General features: G+C 36.0%; 1 long non-coding RNA gene across 1 annotated transcript in view; it reads right to left on the bottom strand.

Annotated features, from left to right (window-relative positions):
- The window catches only part of LOC125095407 (uncharacterized), a 46,264-nt gene extending 25,582 nt beyond the window's left edge, over positions 1–20,682 (bottom strand). Inside the window, exons 1-2 of the long non-coding RNA XR_007125871.1 lie at positions 20,518–20,682; positions 20,332–20,399 (exon numbers count right to left, since the gene is read on the bottom strand). This is a non-coding gene — a long non-coding RNA (uncharacterized LOC125095407). The remainder of the gene's footprint in view (positions 1–20,331; positions 20,400–20,517) is intronic.
- Positions 20,683–20,726: the final 44 nt, after the last annotated feature.

Here is a 20,726-nt window from a genome sequence, read left to right on the forward strand (position 1 = left end):
TTCAATAAGGTGAATTTTCCTGGACCAGCTATTTGCAGAAGGCTACTGTAGTGAACAACCTAGAACTGTGTTTTTGGCTAACAAGAAATTTTTATGAGTTAGCTTCATTTTTTCTTCTCATTAGCAATGGTGAAAAGCAAACACCCTTCAAACTTCACTAAAACACCTTCCCTACTTCCCTAACTTTCAATATAAGCTTGGTTATTACCTGAAACTTTAGCCTTTAAAAAACAAAACAAAACAAAAAATGAAACAAAACAAAACAAAAACCCTTTGTTCAACTCATTTTTTCCTGCTTTTCAGAACCAAACTAATAATAAAGAAGTTCCATAAATCACCCCCATACATCTAGTTCCTTCTGCAAATAGAACTTTCTACTTTTCACTTTGGTATATGCACTTCACTTTAGAGAATTGCAATTCCGAGATTTGAAAAGGTGTTTGCATTCATGGCTATCTCCTCTCTGCTTTTGCTCACTACTTAATTTTCAACTGTTATAATACAATTTCCACCTATTCGTTTCCCCTAACTCCAACAAAGATGGAATTTGTGTTTTGACTTTTCATTATTTTTGTTGTGTGGGTAATTTCTAAGAGAAGGCGAAAGAGATACAGATGCTATGTAGGACCCATCATTGAAATGGAAACTTTTTCTTAATATTTTTCTTTAATATTGACCTACTATGCTAACCTAGAAAACAGTGCAGCGAAGTAGTTTTTAGAAAAATACTGACCGTTGACTCTGATATCAAAAAGCTCTATGAATCTTAGTTGTTGTCTGCAAATGAAAACCAACTTTGCAATCCCTAAACATTACTAGTGACTAATGATGATACATTAATAATCAACTAGAGACATAAATGATTTTATATAAATGAAATTTTTATTTTTTTAAAGATTTTATTTATCCATTTATTTGAGCGAAAGAGAGCTCAAGTGTGGGGGCAGGGGCAGAAGGAGACAATCCAAAGCTGGCCCCTTGCCCAGCACAGGGCCCAATGCAGGGCTGATCTCACAGTGCTGAGATCATGATCTGAGCCTAAATCAACAGTCATATGGTCAACTGATTGAGCCACCCAGGCACTACTAAAATATTTATTTTAAAAAATAAATTTAAGTAATCTTGCTTTTAAATAATCTTGCATAAATTCTAACCATAAACCAGAGAAGGAAACTATAATAAAAATGACTGAGTAAAGTGATCCAATAACGTGAAAAAAAAAAAGAAAACTTTCATGCAGTGAAAAGAAGAGATAAAAAAATTAAACTGGAAATTATGATTTGCAATATATATGGTAAGTTAAAGTTTTATAATTTAATATGCAAATATTTCTGACAAAACAAGAGTGTAAAGATCAATACAAGATTTTAAAATGAGCAAAAGGACATTTTCCAATCATATTTAACTTCATAAATTTGAATTTAACCTATCCACTTCTTGTGTTTCCAGCTCTATTTTATCTAGTATTGCCATTTTTAGAAGAAATGCATCAAAATGAGAATAATGATGCCATCTTGACAAGAAAAAATTCATTTGGTAAATAAAAATTAAAATGACGAGGCATCATTTTTTCCCTATGAGATTAGTAATGCTAAAAAAAGTTATGGTCAGATTAAAGAAAAGGATTTTCAAATAAAATATAAATTAGGATGTACATTGGCACTGGCACAAACTTTGACCTTTTATTTATTTATTTTTTAATTAATTTTTTTGGCCCCTTCAACTCAGAAATTAAATTTCTGGAAATTTTTCTTCAGGAAAACTCTGTATAAGAATATTAATCATGATATGGTTCATTTTAATGAAAAAATAAGAACAACTTAAATGTCTAACATTCAAGAACTGGATAAATAACTTATGGTTTGTGAATATAATGAATATTATGTGGCCATTAAAAATGAAACAGATATGGTAGCTACACTTGTGGTGAGCACAGCATAACTTGTTGAATGACTTTGTTGATTGTTACACATTGAGATGCACTGTGAGTGTAAAGTGCACTCCACATTTCAAGGATGTAGTACAATAAAAGGAATGTAAAATATACTACCTTTAATTTTTATATTGAATATGTAGTCAAAGTACAATACTTCAGATATATTGGGTTAAGTAAAAGACATTGTTTACATTACATTTACTTGGTTCTTTTTATTCCTTTTAATGTGGCTACTAGAAAACTTAAAATTACATATGTGTCTCTATGTTACATTTCTAATGAATAGTGTTGCTCTAGAGAATAAAAGCATGATTTAGTGCAGAAGCCACAAATTGGAAGAGAATGTTTAACACACAGACTTCTGTTGTTGGTTCATGTCATGTTTCAAAACTTTTCATTAATTGCTCTCATTATATATATAATAAATATATATATATACATATACACAAAATTTGTATGTTTTCTATTATATACATAATTTTTGAAAAATTTTGATATCTGACTTCTCTTGAAAAATTAGAAAATCAGACAAAACTGCATTCATCGATTTGTTTTTGCATGGCAAGAATTTTCTGGAACTGACAGTGACTACCCCTAGCTAGCTGAGAAGTCTCCATTTTGCACAACCCAGCTGCCAGACCTCTGAAGACATTTGAGTTTGAAATCCTTGGGACACATGACAGGATGATGTAAAAGAAGTGGGAATTTTACCCACTAAATTTGTTCTAGCAAATGTTCTCTACATTGAGCAGTTTTCCTTTTTCTAGCTACAAAAATTTATCAACATTTTACAAGGTGAAAATCCCACTGAGCATTTTAACAGTGGTTCATAAATCAGGTAACAAAACCAGAATGAAACAACATCTTGCATTGTGGTACAGAAAATCCTAGTTATGTTTAATACAGAGGCTGCTCCTTTAAATTTTAGGAACCTCCCAGGTCCTCTCTGCACTATTGGCCTATATGACAGGCTTTAATTAGCACAGATTTTTCACGTTCATGGATAGATTAGAAATTTGGAAGTACTTAATGAAAAAGGTCTGTTACCTTGACCAGTCTGAAATTGCAGTTAGAGGACATTTGCTTGTTCCAAAGGCTGACTGCATACAAATATATGAATATTAACACTACACATACAGAAATGAAGTTTTAGGCTTTTTACTAAAGGAATATTCATTTTGATCCACTGTTAATATCCCCAGAGAATGTGAGTGGTATCTCTATGTAATACCTATGAATTAAATATAACTAGATTTTTTGACACTCATTCAGTCATCATAGCTTCCCTTTTGCCTATTGAATTAAAGAAAATGAGGTGAAAAACAATCCTGTTTCTCTTCTGTAGCTCACTCCACAAATGCAGTTTAAAGCCTAATAGGATAGAGACTAACAAATAAATAGACAAATAGAGACATAGATGTATGCATGCATGCATGAGTGGCACATATGTACATAAGTAAGTAAGTAGAATGGTTATACATTATTCTAAGTGCAATGAAGAAAAATGAGCTGAGGTAAAGAATATGAGGAGATAAAGTGGTGGTCAGGAAAGATCTCTTGGAGGAGGTAGAATTTTAGGTGAACTCTGAAGAAAGAGAATGAGAGAGATAGATGAAGAGTAGGAGAATGTTCCAAGAAGAAGGAAGAGCATCTTCAAAAACCTCAAGCCAGGCATGTGTATTCCAGAAATGAAAAAAGACAAGTATGGCTGGGACCAATACAGACCTGGCTGCCCAGCTTTGGAGATATGGAGTGGACTTGCCTGGATACCATCATCCTGACTCTGACATGGTGCCATCATAGTGGAGGCAGCTGGACCCCACCATCCAGGCAGGCTGTCCACATGCTTAGCATAAACCACATAGCCCACAAGACTCACCAAACAAGCAAGACTACACCAACAGTCCACCCTGTGTTTCCAGAGGCTTCTCACTTAGTCTTGAACAGTTCCCTCTTTTGTTCTTCTTTTTGGCTTTACAAAATCTACTCTTTCTCCAACCTCCTCATCCAGAGCTAAGATTCTGCTAAATTGGGCTCCTTATTGGGCACTAAAACTTTTCCACTCTGTGCTCATTATTTAGACTCTTAATGTTTATGTTTTCTTTAATATTTAAATAGAAGGACTTAGGTACAGAGCAATAGGGATGAACTGGGAAAGTAGGAGTCAAAGAACGTAGGAATGGAAAGAAGTTTGGGTTTCATTTGAAGTATAAATTCTGGTAACTGAAGGGTATTAAAGTACATAATATGACAAATCCAATTTGTATTTTAAGATGATTATCCTCACTGTTTATAAAAAAACGTTTGAAGATGGGTAAGAATGGGAGCAGCATAGAGACGTTAAGGAGGGAAGTATATTTGGTGTAGGTGTGGATGTGCTTTGAATGGATGTGAGATCAACATGTTGAATTAATAGAATCATGCTAACAATAAATGTTGGCAAATTCAACAATTGATGAAAAGAAAAAAATCAATAGTTATTGAATGCAAGCTACATATGTTTCCTACATCAAATCTTTACCCAAGCCTATATGTGTGATTGAGCTCCTTTCGTAGTTAAGAAAATGCAGACTTGAAACAGGTTGCCTGAAGTCACACAGTAAGTAGCTGAGATCCAAATCAGATTGTAGGATTACTGAGCTTGTATTCTCATATATATAAATTTAATTAACAAGCATTGCTTAGAGCCCATTGTTTGCAAAGTTATGCACTGTTACTCAAAAATGGAAAACCAATGACTAAAAAAACTTAAGCCTTCATTTATTATTATGTGATAAAAACATGACTATGATTTTTTTCTATAAAAAATGTAAAGTGATAACTGAAACATCTCAAGTTTTTAATTTGTCTTATTATCAATGGTATTTTTAATAGGTATACTCCAGTTCTGCATCTCAAAAATAGCTTCAAGTAAAGTTTGAAGGAAACCACCTTAAATCAAACGTGTTTTCTTTAAAAATCCCTAGCAAGGTGATTCCAGTTTCTTCAAAGACAGGAATGGGTAGGAGATAGTGGAAGAAATCAAACCATGATCTAAATAAAGGACTATTGATTTGCCAGTAGCTTTTCTAAAGCTCTTTTTTTTGGGGGGGGGGGTGACTGAACAACACGGATATAGTCAGGAAGATGGATTACTATCCTCACAGTCACGCAAGTGAGTCACCTCTGGACCCACACCAGGAACATTTACTACCTGTTCACCCAGCCACATTGTTCCTTCCCACTATCCCTTACTTGTTGGTTATGAGGAAGGAGAATTTATTTTGTGCCCTAATCACAACTGTTAGCACATCTCTTTTTCTACATGTCTTTGCTGCTTTATTTTTTTTTAGATAAAGATTTTATCAATTTATTTGAGACCAACATAGAGAGAGCACAAGCAGGGAGTAGGATCAAAGAGAGAGAGGGAGAAGCAGACTCCCCGCTGGGCTTAATCCCAGGACCCTGAGATCATGACCTGAGGTGAAGGCAGACACTTAACTGAGTCACCCAGGTGCCCCTCTGACTGTCTTTGCTTTCTGTTTGCTTGTTTCATTTTTATTTATTTTTTATTTTATTTATTTTTTATCAAAAACTAAGTTTTTGATATTTGTATCCTTTTAGTTCAAGCTACTCATTCAGGAAGGCAAATTATCTTCAGCATTAAAATGGAGAAACACACACATTTTGCCTTCTAAGTCCTTCTGCTGGGGCACTCAATTGCCCTGCTCTGGGCTACAAAATTATCACCGTGTCAAGTGGTAAGAGGGAATATGCAAACCCACTTACTCAAAAACAAAGAAGCTTTCAGTAACAATGTGTTTCACATACTTTTCCCTTCTTCCTGCCCAGACTTCACACCCCATTCTGGCAAGATAGCCCCAGTGGAAATGTTTTCTTTCTGCCTCAACCCCCCACTTCCATGAAATTAATTAAATGATGTCATGCTTCATTTTATCTGATTTGGAAGCAATTCATCACCCTTTTGCTGGTTGTATTAGTCCAAGTGATCAGCATATTAATTCATTTGTGAAAATAAGCTCAAGGGTAATTACAGTGAGGAGGTTTAATGCCTAAACGTGTTAATGTCTGTAATCAGAAGTATTTTCTCAGTACGGAACAATTGTTAGACAATTACTGTTGGATATGATTGCCCTGGTAGACAACAGACACGGTGTCAAGAGGGAAATATCACAAGCTTGTTTTGCAAGTACTGTATTATCAGCAAGTTCTCTCATTTTCTCCCCAACAATATTTTCTACTATGTTCAGCTCATGTAGAGTCATCCTAATACTTACTCCCTACATTGTTGATTAAGTAAAAAAGTTGTATTTGTTATGTAAAAAGATCACAGGAGACAGCTTGGCACTTCCTGAAAGACTTACCCTTTTTTTATTCTTTCTCTTCTGGTGCTTTGATTTCTTCCTGCATAAAATTACCAATTTAATAGCTTCCTTTTATTTCCCAATATGCCCCAGAGTCTCCATTACCTTTTTTTTTTTCCCCTGTAGTGAGAAGATTCTCATGTCTGACTGAATATCAAGACCCAAATATTTTTAACAGAGTGCAATCCCTTTCGATTAACAAGTTGCAGTGAATTGGATAAACACAGTGGGAGAACATGATTATTGATTATCACTCATTATGCAGCTGGAGTGATTTTGAATGTGAATTTGGATTTAATCTCCATTACTTTTCATTCCTTTTTCAATTTTTTTTAAAGCTTTATGATATAACTAAAAATGGAAATGGAGTCATAGCTTCCTTTCTATATGGTATTGCTTTCCTGGACCTCTTTTGGGCATGTATGGGTTTATATCAAGAGGGAACAGAATATGCCACTTTGGCCTGTGGATTATTTTGAGCTGAAGGAAATGAAAATTCAGCTGGCTCAAAAAAACCCTTTACCTCAGGTGTCTGGTGTCAACTACCTCTGTAAAATAATGGGCTTTCCTCGTCTTTGACCTTCCAAATATCACTAAGGAGTCTCTCATGGGCATATTCTAACTAGGAATCAAATGAAGAGAGATTCTGGGAAATGTAGTTCCTTGCTTCTGCTTTGCAATACCTTATAATGCAGAAATTACCTGGAAAATATAATGAATCATTACCAAAGAGAAATAACAGTCCAAGAACACACAAAAATGTATAAATGAATGTTCATAACAGAATTATTCATAATAGCCAGAAATGAAAACAACTTAAATGTCTATCAGCTGAAAGATGGATAAAAAAATGTGGTATATCTGTAAAATGGAATATTATTCAGCCCTAAAAAGAATGAAGTACTGGTACCTGATGCACATTGTGTCTCTTGGCTCCTGGTTTTGTCCAATTGATCTCTGTGTTTCTTACTTTCCAATACAAGGCATCCCTAGATTTTAGTTGACTTATTCTTATGGAGAATACATATCTACATTTCTGAACTTTCCCTCCTTTTTTTGAGTATAACACTTGTGGTTTTCACCTATCACTAACATTTGAGAGCTGTCCCTAACTCTCTTGATCCCATGTCTCCAGAGTTATGATTACCTGGTTTACAAAACCATGAATGTAATGAATCACTAACTAAAAACAGCTTCCACAATGTCTCTATTACTATATGAATCCTTTCAAATTGGTCTTTATGGAAGAAATTTTTAAATGTTATTTGTGGAAGAAGGAGTCAAGATGGCAGAGGAGTAACAGGCTGAGATGACATCAGGCAGCAGGAGTTCAGCTAGATAGTTATCAAAACATTCCAAACACCTATAAATCCAACAGGAGATCGAAGAGAAGAAGAGCAGCAATTCTAGAAACAGAAAATCGACCACTTTCTGAAAGTATTTTATTCTCTTGTTCATATATTCTTATCTGGATAAAATGACAAGGCAGAAAAACTCACCACCAAAAAAAAAAAAAAAAAAAAAAAAAAAGGAACAAGAGGCAGTACCGAAGGCTAGGGACCTAATCAATATGGATGTTGGTAATATGTCAGATCCAGAGTTCAGAATGATGATTCTCAAGGTGCTAGCTGGGCTCAAAAAAGGCATGGGAAATATTAGAGAAACTATGTCTGGAGAAATAAAAGCCCTTTCTGGAGAAATAAAAAAACTAAAATCTAACCAAGCTGAAATTAAAAAAGCTATTAATGAGGTATGATAAAAAGTGAAGGCTCTTACTGCTAGAATAAATGAAGCAGAAGAGAGAATTAGTGATATAGAAGACCAAATGATGGAGCATAAAGACTGAGCAAAAGAGAGACAAACAACTACTGGACCACGAGGGGAGAATTCAAGAGATAAGTGATACCATAAGATGAAACAACATTGGAATAATTGGGATTCCAGAACAAGAAGAAAGAGAGAGTGGGGCATAAGGTATATTAGAGCAAATTATTGTAGAGAATTTCCCTAATATGGCAAAGGGAACAAGCATTAAAATCCAGAAGGTGCAGAAAATCCCCCTCAACATCAATAAGAATAGGTCCACACCCCGTCACCTAATAGTAAAACTTACAAGTCTTAGTGACAAAGAGAAAATCCTGAGAGCAGCCCGAAACAAGAAGTCTGTAACATACAATGGTAAAAATATTAGGCTGGCAGGAGACTTATCCACAGAGACCTGGCAGGACAGAAAGAACTGGAATAATACATTCAGAGCACTAAACGAGAAAAACATGCAGCCAAGAATAGTATAATCAGCTAGGTTATCACTGAAAATAGAAGAAGAGACAAAAAGCTTCCAGGACAAACAAAAACTAAAAGAACTTGTAAACACCAAACCAGCTCTACAAGAAATATTGAAAGCGGTCCTCTAAGCAAAGAGACAGCCTAAAAGTAGTAGACTGAAAAGGAATAGAGACAATATACAGTAACAGTCACCTTACAGGCAATACAATGGCACTAAATTCATATCTCTCAATAGTTACCCTGAATGTAAATGGGCTAAATGCCCCAATCAAAAGATACAGGGTATCAGAATGGATAAAAAACACAACCCATCAATATACTGTCTACAAGAAATTCATTTTAGACCCAAAGACACCTCCACATTTAAAGTGAGGGAGTGGAAAACAATTTACCATGCTAATGGACATCAAAAGAAAGCTGGGGTGGCAATCCTTATATCAGATAAATTAGATTTTAAGTCAAAGACTAGGTTAAGAGATGAGGAAGAACACTATGTCATACTCAAAAATAAGAAGATCTAACAATTTTTTAATATCTATGCCCATAACATGGGAGCAGCCAACTACATAAACCAATTAATAACTAAATCAAAGAAATACATTGACAATAATACAATAGTAGTAGGGGACTTTAACATCCCCCTCACTGGAATGGCTGGATCATCCAAGTAAAAGTTCAATAAGGAAATAAAGGCCTTAAATGACATACTGGACCAGAGGGACATCATAGATATATTCAGAACATTCCATCCTAAAGCAACGGAATACACATTCTTCTCTAATGCACATGGAACATTCTCCAGAATAGATCACATCCTGGGTCACAAATCAGGTCTCAACTGGTGCCAAAAGATTGGGATCATTCCCTGCATATTTTCAGACCACAATTCTCTAAAGCTAGAACTCAATCACAACAGAAAATTTGGAAAGAACCCAAATACATGGAGACTAAAGAGCATCCTACTAAAGAAAGAATGGGTTAACCAGGAAATTAAAGAAGAATTGAAAAAACTTCATGGAAACAAATGATAATGAAAACACAACTGTTCAAAATCTGTGGGACACAGGAAAGGCAGTCCTGAGAGGAAAATATATAGCGATACAAGCCTTTCTCAAGAAAAAAAGAAGTTCTGAAATACACAACCTAACCCTACACCTAATGGAGCTGGAGAAAGAACAACAAAGAAAGCCTAAACCCAGCAGGAGAAGAGAAATCATAAAGATCAGAGCAAAAATCAATGAAATAGAAACAAACAAAAAACAAAAACAAAAACAAAACAAAAATAGAACAAATCAATGAAACTAGGAGCTGGGTCTTTGAAAGAATTAATAAGATTGATAAACCCCTGGCCAGACTTATCAAAAAGAAAAGAGAAAGGACCCAAATAAATAAAATCATGAATGACAGAGGAGAGATCACAACCAACACCAAAGACATACAAACAATTATAAGAACATTTTATGAGCAACTATACACCAACACATTTGACAATCCGGAAGAAATGGATGCATACCTAGAGACATATAAACTACCACAACTGAACCAGGATGAAATAGAAAACCTGAACAGACCCATCACCAGTAAGGAGATTGAATCAGTCTTCAAAAATCTCCCAACAGGGGCACCTGGGTGGCTCAGAGGGTTAAAGCCTCTGCCTTTGGCTCAGGTCATGATCCCAGGGTCCTGGGATCGAGCCCTGCATCAGGCTCTTTCCTTGATGGGGAACCTGCTTCCTCCTCTCTCTCTCTGTCTACCTCTCTGCCTACTTGTGATCTCTCTCTATCGAATAAATAAATAAAATCTTTAAAAACAAAAATCTCCCAACAAACAAGAGCCTGGGCCAGATGGCTTCCCAGGGGAATTCTACTAAGCATTTAAAGAATTAATTCCTATTCTCCTGAAACTGTTCCAAAAAATAGAAATGGAAGGAAAACTTCCAAAATCGTTTTATGAGGCCAGCATTACCTTGATTCCAAACCAAAGACCCCATCAACAAGGAGAATTACAGACCAATATCCTTGATAAACACAAATGCAAAAATTCTCACCAACATACAGCCAATAGGATCCAACAGTATCTTAAAAGGATTATTCACTACAACGAAGTGGGATTTATCCCAAGGCTGCAAGGTTGGTTCAATATCCATAAATCAATCAATGATACAGTACATTAATAAAAGAAAGAACAAGAACCATATAATACTCTCAATAGATGCTGAAAAAGCATTTGACAAAGTACAGCATCCTTTCTTGATCAAAACTCTTCAAAGGGTAGGGATAGAGGGTACATACCTCAATATCATCAAAGCCATCTATCAAAAACACACAGCGAATATCATTCTCAATGGAAAAAAACTGAGAGCTTTTCCACTAAGGTCAGGAACATGGCAGGGATGTCCATTATCACCACTGCTATTCAGTATAGTACTAAAAGTCCTAGCTTCAGCAATCAGACAACAAAAAGAAATTAAAGGCATCCAAATCGGTGAAGAAGTCAAACTATCACTCTTTGCAGATGATATGATACTTTATGTGGAAAACCCAAGACTCCACTCCAAAACAGCTAGAACTTGTACAGGAATTCAGTAAAGTGTCAAGATATAAAATCAATGCACAGAAATCATTTGCATTTCTATACACCAACAACAAGAGAGAAGAAAGAGAAATTAAGGATTCAATCCCATTTACAATTTCATCCAAAACCATAAGATACCTAGGAATAAACCTAACCAAAGAGCCAAAGAATCTGTACTCAGAAAACTCTAAAGTGCTCATGAAAGAAATTGAGGAAGACAAAAAGAAATGGAAAACATTCCATGCTCATGGATTGGAAGAACAAATATTGTGAAAATGTCTATGCTACCTGAAGCAATCTACATGTTTAATGCAATCCCTATCAAAATACCATCCATTTTTTCAAAGAAATGGAACAAATAATCCCAAAATTTATATGGAACTAGAAAAGACATCAAATAGCCAGAGGAATATTGAAAAAGAAAGCCAAAGTTGGTGGCATCACAATTCCAGACTTCAAGCTCTATTACAAAGCTGTCATCATCAAGACAGGATGGTACTGGCACAAAAGCAGACACATAGATCAGTAGAACAGAATAGAGAGCTCAGAAATGGACCCTCAACTCTATGGTAAACTAATTTTTGACAAAGCAGGAAAGAATGTCCAATGGAAAAAAGACAGTCTCTTCAACAAATGGTTTTGGGAAAATTGGACAGCCACATGCAGAAAAATGAAACAGGACCACTTTCTTACACCACACACAAAAATAGACTCCAAATGGATGAAAGACCTCAATGTGAGAAAGGAATACATCAAAATCCTCAAGGAGAACACAGGCAGCAACCTCTTCGACCTCAGCCACAGCAACTTCTTCCTAGAAACATCAACAAAGGCAAGGGAAGCAAGGGCAAAATTGAACTATTGGGACTTCATCAAGATCAAAAGCTTTTGCACAGCAAAGGACACAGTCAATAAAACCAAAAGACAACTGACAGAATGGGAGAAGATATTTGCAAACAACATATCAGATAAAGGGCTAGTATCCAAAATCTATAAAGAACTTATCAAACTCAACACCCAAAGAACAAAGAATCCGATCAAGAAATGGGCAGAAGACATGAACAGACATTTCTGCAAAGAAGAGATCCAGATGATCAACAGACACCAGATGGTCAACAGACACATGAAAAAGTGCTCCACATCACTTGGCATCAGGGAAATACAGATCAAAACTACAATGAGATACCACCTCACGCCAGTCAGAATGGCTAAAATTAACAAGTCAGGAAAGGACAGATGCTGGCGTGGAGGTGGATAAAGGGGAACCCTCCCACACCGTTGGTGGGAGTGCAAGCTTGTGCAGCCACTCTGGAAAACAGCATGGAGGTTCCTCAAAAAGTTGAAAATAGAGCTACCATAAATCCCAGCAATCACACTACTGGGTATTTACCCTAAAGATACAAATGTAGTGATCCAAAGTGGCATGTGCACCTGAATGTTTATTGCATCAATGTCCACAATAGCCAAACTATGGAAAGAACCTAGATGTCCATCAACAGATGAATGGACAAAGAAGATGTGCTATATATATACAATGGAATACTATGTAGCCATCAAAAGAAATGAAATCTTGCCATTTACAACAACGTGGATGGAACTAGAGGGTATTAGGCTAAGCAAAATAAGTCAATCAGAGAAAGACAATTATATGACCTCCATGATATAAGGAAGTTTAGAGGCAAAGTGGGGGTTCGGTGGATAGGGAAGGAAAAGATAAAACAAGTTGGGATCGGGAGGGAGACAAACCATAAGAGACTCTTAATCTCACAAAACAAACTGAGGGTTGCGGGGGGGAAGGGAGCAAGTAAAGGGTGGTTGGTTATGGATATTGAGGCTGGTATGTGCTATGGTTAGTGCTGTGATATGTCAATAAAACATAAAAAAAATTTTAAATGTTATTTGTGAAAAATTTTGTGAAAAATTCTGTGAAAATTTTTTAAAATATTATTTAAAGTGATTTCTTATTTTGTTTTGAATTATTCAGCCCTCATGGATTTTTGTGGTACAAAGGGGCATCCCATTCAGCTACATGATAGTGCTCTATACTGCTGTTTATAGAATCAGGCTCCTTTGCTTTAGATCAGCTAAGATGAAAAACATTTGCACAGAAGGATATGAAATGTGCAAAAACAAAACAGAGGGCTTAATGGGCTTTTATTTAAGTTGAAAACTTGAAGTGGCTCATACTTAGATTCTTTGAAAATATTAAATTCACATGGCAGTTCTAAAAATGTAAGTCAATGGCTAAAGTATAATATATTTGACAGTGAGCTTTATCTAGTTATCAAAAGGCCAGTGTGATTTCCCTTGTCATCTTTGTGGCTTTGGGTGAACCATTTAACTACTCCAGGGGCTCAGTTTTCTTTTCTGTCAAACGGACATTCATTCATTCAGTCACAGGTTACTTATTTATTCAAATTTAATAGGCCCAGACTCTGTTAAAGTGATAAATGCAACAATGTGTGTGTGAATTCTAGATTAATAATTCATTACACAGAGCAGTGCCTGGGGGGCTCAGTGGGTTAAGCCTCTGCCTTCAGCTCAGGTCATGATCCCAGGGTCCTGGGATTGAGCCCTGCATTGGGCTCTCTGCTCAGCGGGGAGCCTGATTCCCCCTCTCTCTCTGCCTGCCTCTCTGCCCACTTGTGGTCTCTGTCTGCCAAATAAATAAAACAAAATCTTTAAAAAGAGAGAGAGAGAATTCATTACATAGAAAGAGATTGATAGATAAAAACTGTACTCTAAGATGGCCAACCAAACCAGCAAGGAAATTCCAGTCCCTGTCTCAAAGCCCTTCCGGGTTCTTCTTTCCTACCGCATTTCCTGTGTGCGCCAAATGTACCAAGTATGGGAAGTAGAAGGGTATAAATTCCCCTCCCTGCTTGTGCTGAGGACTCAGACTTTTGGAGAACAACCTTGTCTGACCCCACTGGAGTTAAATAAACCTCTGATCCTCCAAAGTCTCCGAATGCCACTTGGTTCTTCTGCCAGGATCCAGTCCAGGTTCCACAACAAGATAAATTCTATAACTGAATAATTTTATACAATATGATGACAGCAGTCAATATATGGAAAAAGTGCTATGGGAATATGAAATTATGCAAGTGAGATAGGACAAATTCATAGGATTCATAGAAGACCTTGACTTTTAACCAGATAATTTGCAAAGAGAAGAAGAGAATCTTCAAAGAGTTATTGTGACAATTAAGTCAACAAATATGCCAAATATTTTAAATTAAAAATTAAATGTAAGTTAACGTAAATTAAACATAATTTAATTTATGCATAGGAAATGAGCACTGATCAGCCTTGAAAATATAATTTACCACTTTTTTAAAAATTATTTATTTATTTATTTGAGAGAGAACAATAGCAAAAATTCAAGCAGGGGAGAGAGCAAGAAGTGGGTTTCCTGTGAGCAGGATGACCGATGTGGGGCTGAAACCTGGGACCCTGGGATCATGACCAGAGCTGAAGGCAGATGCTTAAGTGACCGAGCCATCCAGGCGCCCCAACTTATCACTTTTTATATCCTTATCTTACCTCCCCCCCAAATTTCTCTCTATAAAGTTCTTTGTGCTCAGTCTTTGACATAATTATTTAAATTATAAATGAATTTGAATATTGAGTAAGTTCCTATTATATTCTGGGTATAGTTAGAGCTGGGGCCTAACAATTTTTAAAATGTTCTTACTCTCCTATAGTATAATTTTGAAGAGGAGAGATAGATACAAAAAAGGAAGGAAGGAAGGAATAAATTATATAATTATTAAACCACATAATGGCAAGAACTAAAAGGAAAACAAAATATATTAAATATATAAAAATAAAAACAGAAATAATATTTTGAATGGAATCATCAGGGAAGAACTCTGATAAAATGACAGTTGAGAAGAGATTCCCGTGAAGTAAGAGAGTAAGCAAAAGCAATGGTTTTGAAAAAAGTGCTGTAAAAAATGACAGATCTTGTATGCTTGTCAGCATGTGCAATTCCCTGTCAATGTAGTAAAACTTCAACCTTGGGGTCAGCCAATCGTTCGTCTCCATTCCTGCCCTAAGCTACTGAGAGGTACTGGAAAATATCTAATGACCAAGGAGGTAAGTCTTCCACGACCAATTCAGTCTTCTATTCAGTTGAGTTCTGAGATGCTCCCCATCATTCATTCTCATTTTTATAAGAGTTCTTCTCCAGTCCCTACCAGAGCTACCTCAAATCTTCTCCACGCTCCTTCATCTTCTCTCCCTTCCTTCCTTTTTTTTCCCAGAAAAAAAATTTTATAGAATTTATTATTAAATACTCTTACAAATTCCTGCCATAACGTAGCAAGATTCTTACACATACTATTTAACTTTCCTTCTCCTCTCTTGTTTCTAATGGAAAATGTGTTGTGTTGCTAATGTCAGCCCAAACTTTTGGTTTATCAGGAGCTCTGCTCTTCCTTGTGTCTTCAATCTTTTCCTCTCTACTGGCTATATATATATATTTTTAAATACATGCATACTTGATCTTAAAACACTTTCTTAACCCCCATTTTGCATCTTCTATCCAGGCACTTATTCATCATTTATTTTATTTAATTTAGTTAAGTAAATTCATTTATTTAATATATGATGGCATTGTGCTAGGCTCTGGATTTACACTGATAAGTAAGATAGAGAATAAAATAAAAACACTAATTGATATCCAATTTAAGCTGTGACCAAAGTTTTTTTTTTTTCTTAAAGATTTTATTTAGTTATTTGACAGACAGAGATCACAAGTAGTCAGAGAAGCAGGCAGAGAGAGAGAGGAAGGGAAGCAGGCTCCCTGCTGAGCAGAGAGCCCGATGTGGGGCTTGATCCCAGGACCCTGAGACCATGACCTGAGCCGAAGGCAGAGGCTTAACCCACTGAGCCACCCAGGTGCCCCGACCAAAGTTTTAAAGAAGAAAAAATCCAGTGCTATAAAAAGAAGCTCTCTCCTTGAAGACCTAACATAGTCTAGAAATTCAGAGAAGTTTCCCTAAAGGAATAATGTGCTCCAAAGTAATGGATTTTGGAGGGATGGTTTTTCAGGTTCATGGAGCAGCATGTATAAAGACCACAACGTGGGAAAATTCTAGAGTAATGTGGCTAAGACGAAGAAGGAAAAGGCAACTGTGTAATTTACCATCCAATCTTGGACCTTTAGACAGCAAAGTGGAGTAAAAAAATATTTTAAAATATATAGTTTTTTAAACTATTTATTAAAGAGTAAATTTAGAGTGACTGTGTGGCTTAGTCAGTTAGGCCTCTGATTCTTGATTTCTGCTCAGGTCTTGATCTCAGGGTTGTGAGATTAGGTTTGCATTGGGCTCCATGTCGCCCATGGAGTCTGCTTCAGATTCTCTCTCTTCCTCTGCCCCTCCCCCTATTTGTACTCATTCTCTCTTTCTTTCTCAAAAAAAAAAAAAGGTAAAAAAGCAAAAAAAGCAAATTGACCTTATTTTATTCATAGATTTGTAAGCTCTTTCTAAAAAATAAAAAAATAACATTACACGAAAAAAACTCACGAATAGTGTATGTAATTAATTTTTAATTAACAGAGTTTGCTTTTTAACACTTGATTAAACATGAAAGGTGACCAGCAATAGCCCATCTCACTTTGCCTAACATGTTCCAGCCTACACATAACACCTTTCTTCCAAGACAGCACACAAGATGCTCACTCAGAAGCATCCCTAGACACCAGCCCCTGAGAATATCTGACCCATCCCTTCTAAGGTGGTGATGGTAGAAGTACTTAAAGCTGCTCCCTCTCCTGGCCTCTTGCTGCACCCCTTACACCGACTCTAGCCCTGGAAACGTATGGAGCTATTCAACCACCAGTCAGTGAGAAACCTGGGAAATTAATTTACATGTAGATGGAATATATGTGGGAAACAGATGCTGAGTAGTCCTTTCAAGTGTACTGAAAATGGTTTAAATGTTCTTGCTGTAGCGGACTTTTTATTGTAGGATATAAATTTATACCTCTTTACTTAATTGCTCATTAATGCTTTTTTTATTTTAGAGTAATTTCTTTTGATAACAATGAGTTAAAATAAAAGTTCATGATAATGAACAATTAAGTACTGAATTTCTGTTACTCACAGGGTCTAGGATGACTGTGTAACAATTTCCAAGTGTCTGTGTCTACATGGTACAATTATTTGCAAATAACTTACTTATTTTAGTCTTATAATTGGATAATTGTTGCAAACAGCATATTCTAGTACAAAGAAACAACTTTTTGACCTATTATTTGAATAGTAAAAAGTTCTATTTTAAAATAAATAAGCCAGAGGGAATAATTATGGCTTTTATATAACTTAGAGCTAATGTTACTTTAAATAAACAAACAAAGACCAGAGCAGAGGAAAATAAGATTCCATATCTAAAATTAAACAAGCAAAACATTAAGCAATTTTAGGGGAAAGTAATTGTCCACTGGCCAAGTAGACCTCAAAAATGGAAAAGTATAATCTAGTATTGAATATGCCCTCCTAGCTAATTAGTACAGACAATGGAATTTCCAAAGGCTGGGTAAAATTTCCCAGTAGGGTGCATTGACATAACTTTGAGAGTTTGAACTCACATGGCAAGACTGGTTGTTTAATTCCATATCAAAGCTCCTTCTCTTTGATTTTTTTTTATACTCTTGGTTGTGTTATGCTAATCTATCCTGAGATTTATAGTTTATCAATCCCTTGGTAGATATTATTGAAATGAGTCCAATTTATAATAAAAATCTTATAACTGAAGTTAAACACAGAAAAAGGAGTTAAAAACCTTCTTGATCTCTCATGTATATACCCACCAGATGGGTGAGATATCTTTAAAACAAAATCTGATATGTTAGTATTTCTGACTAATGTTTCTTAAATCTGAAAAATAAATTCATGACCGCACTTTAAAACCATCATTGCAGTGTTCACAGAGGCTGTCTCCATTACAATATTATTTCTGAATTTTTCATTTGCTGCCATGGGCTGTTCGCATTTTCTATATCCATTTATTACTTCCAGACAGCTTACTTCAGTAAATTGAAATGATTATATTTTAAAAAAACTGCTCTAGTCATGATCTCTAGCCTCATGTTACCCAAAATTTTCTGAAAAGCTAAGAAAAGAAAGAGAGAATTTTTCTTTAGGAATGACATTGAAGATACAGACTGGCTTTTATGTGATAGCTAGTCAATGTTTTCATGCCTCAGTGTTAAGATGTCAAAACCATTTACCAGAGTTAGCTCAGAATTCTCCTAGATTCTGCCCAAACTGACCTTTAAAATTCTTTCCTTTACTGAGTTATCCTCTGATCATAGGCAGAGTTAATACCCAGTCAAGTGCTATACTTCTGAATATGTGTAAGATATTCAAGGCCCTGAGTATGGATTAAAGAACAGCCATGTCTTCATTGGCACATCAACTTTTCCTCTCAAAAGCACATCTTTGCCTTATTCCTATTACATTACATGGTTATCATTTCTATAACACTTTTTATCATTATTATAAACTTGTATTATTTTATGGGTTATTTTTTCAGCTTATCTGGAAAAAACACATCTTTCAGTGGATCCAGTGATCCTTTTTCTGCAGACTTACACTTGAATAGCTGTTACTTCTAACAGTCAGAATGATTCCAGGTTAGAGTGATTTCCACCATCAATTCGTCATCCCCTACCTGTGCTGGGATTTCCACTGGGCTCATTCTTGGGTCTCCTACCTCTGTCATCCTTAACTTCTCATCAGGGATTCCATCTCTGGCTATCACTTGAACTACTGCCTGAAAATAGATTGTCCTTAAATTTGTATCTCTTACTCAGACTTATCTTCCTAGCACTGAACTGGCATATTGAACTGCCTAGGACAGTGTTTCAATGATTGTCTTTGAAACTGAACCTACAGTTACTTGTGTCAAGCAATCAGGGCTTCATTTTTTTTCCCTAATTCAGACAAAGGCAGCACCATCTATCCAGTTACAATAATCATAAATTTGGGAATCTTCCTTAACACTTTTTTTAATCAACAAATCGAGTTATAAGGATATGTCTGTATCCGTATCTCTATCATCTTCACTTCCTTACACCATCATTCCCACTCTATTTTAAGCTGCCACCATCTCTTAGATGGACCCCTGCAAATAATCTCTTACCCAGTCAAGCCTCTACTCGGGCACATTTTTAACTGGTCTCACTTCATGCAGGTAGAGTATTAGATGCCAAATGCAAATCTGCCAAATGCACCTGGCTGGCTCAGTCGGCAAAGCATGTAACTCTTGATCTCAGGGTTGTGAGTTCAAGCCCCATGTCCATTGTAGAAACTACCCAAATGTAAATCTGACCATTGAAGTAATCTGCTTAAACACTTCAGTAATTTACCATTGTTCTTAGGAGAAAGATCAAAATCCCTAATCTGATCTCTGACGGACTGTGTGGTCTGAGCTTTATTTATTTTCCCGCAACATCTCAAGTTTCTCTCTGCTTTCTTCTTACTGGCTTATCTATCCTCTCTCTGCCAAGAACCCCTTGGCTTGACCCTTTATATTTTCTGCTTTCTTTCACTGATGTGCTCTTTCTTGCTCTATTTATTCAAATAATTACAACTAGTCTCTAACATACTGTTTAGTTAGCATGTCCATAAAGTGTGTGTAGGTCTGTGTGTGTGTGTGTGGGTGTGTGTGTGTGTGTTTGCAGATGGAGAAGAAATTGTTGAAGCTAAAGGCAAAGATGGAATAAGAATTAATCTTTATGATTTGAAGCCTTAATAAGTGATTTTTCAATTTTTTCCTTATCATTGTCATCATCACCATCCACTTATATTCACTGAATGTTTGCAATGCGCCAGGCATTACCCTAAGGACTTTACACGCATTAATCAATGCTTTATCTCATTTGTCCCATTTTTCTTAGGAGAAATTGAATCTCGTCAAAGGGAAGACATCGAGGTGGAGTTGTAAATTCAAATCCAAACTTGTCTGATTCCTGAGCCTAAGGCCATATTCTCTCCCAATCCCACAGACCTAATATAACTCGCCTTCTCTTGGGAACTGCCTCCAGCTTTACCCACGAAAATCAGTGCATGTTTAATCATCAATCTGATCCCATGAGCTAGTGCTTTTGTTTAGCACTTCTTATTTCTCACTTTTATTTGTGGTGAATTATTTATGACTTACCTTCCTCTTTAAAGCAGTCGCCAAGTCTTATTCCTTTCTGTATCACTACATAGCACCTAGAATAGGGACTTAAACATGACAGATGGTCAAAAATATTGAGGTATTATATAACCGTGCTTACTGAACTGAGGTTGGGCGTGGACAATTATGATTATTAAAGAAATCCATATTCCTGGGGTCAATTACCAAAAAATTGTTGAATCAGAATGAGATAAAGTGATAAAGCACAGGCGACATGTTTTTGTAAAGGTCCTCATGTGATCCTAAACATAGAAGATTTAGAGGACTCACTGAATTTGACAGGATGCTAGCAGACCTGAGAGTTGGGCCTCTACCATCAGCTGTATAACATGAGACTACCAAGTGGACCTGTGAATGTGCTCCTAGGTCATGAA

This window comes from Lutra lutra, chromosome 3 (genome assembly GCF_902655055.1).
Source record: "Lutra lutra chromosome 3, mLutLut1.2, whole genome shotgun sequence".
In the NCBI taxonomy this organism is placed as follows: domain Eukaryota; kingdom Metazoa; phylum Chordata; class Mammalia; order Carnivora; family Mustelidae; genus Lutra; species Lutra lutra.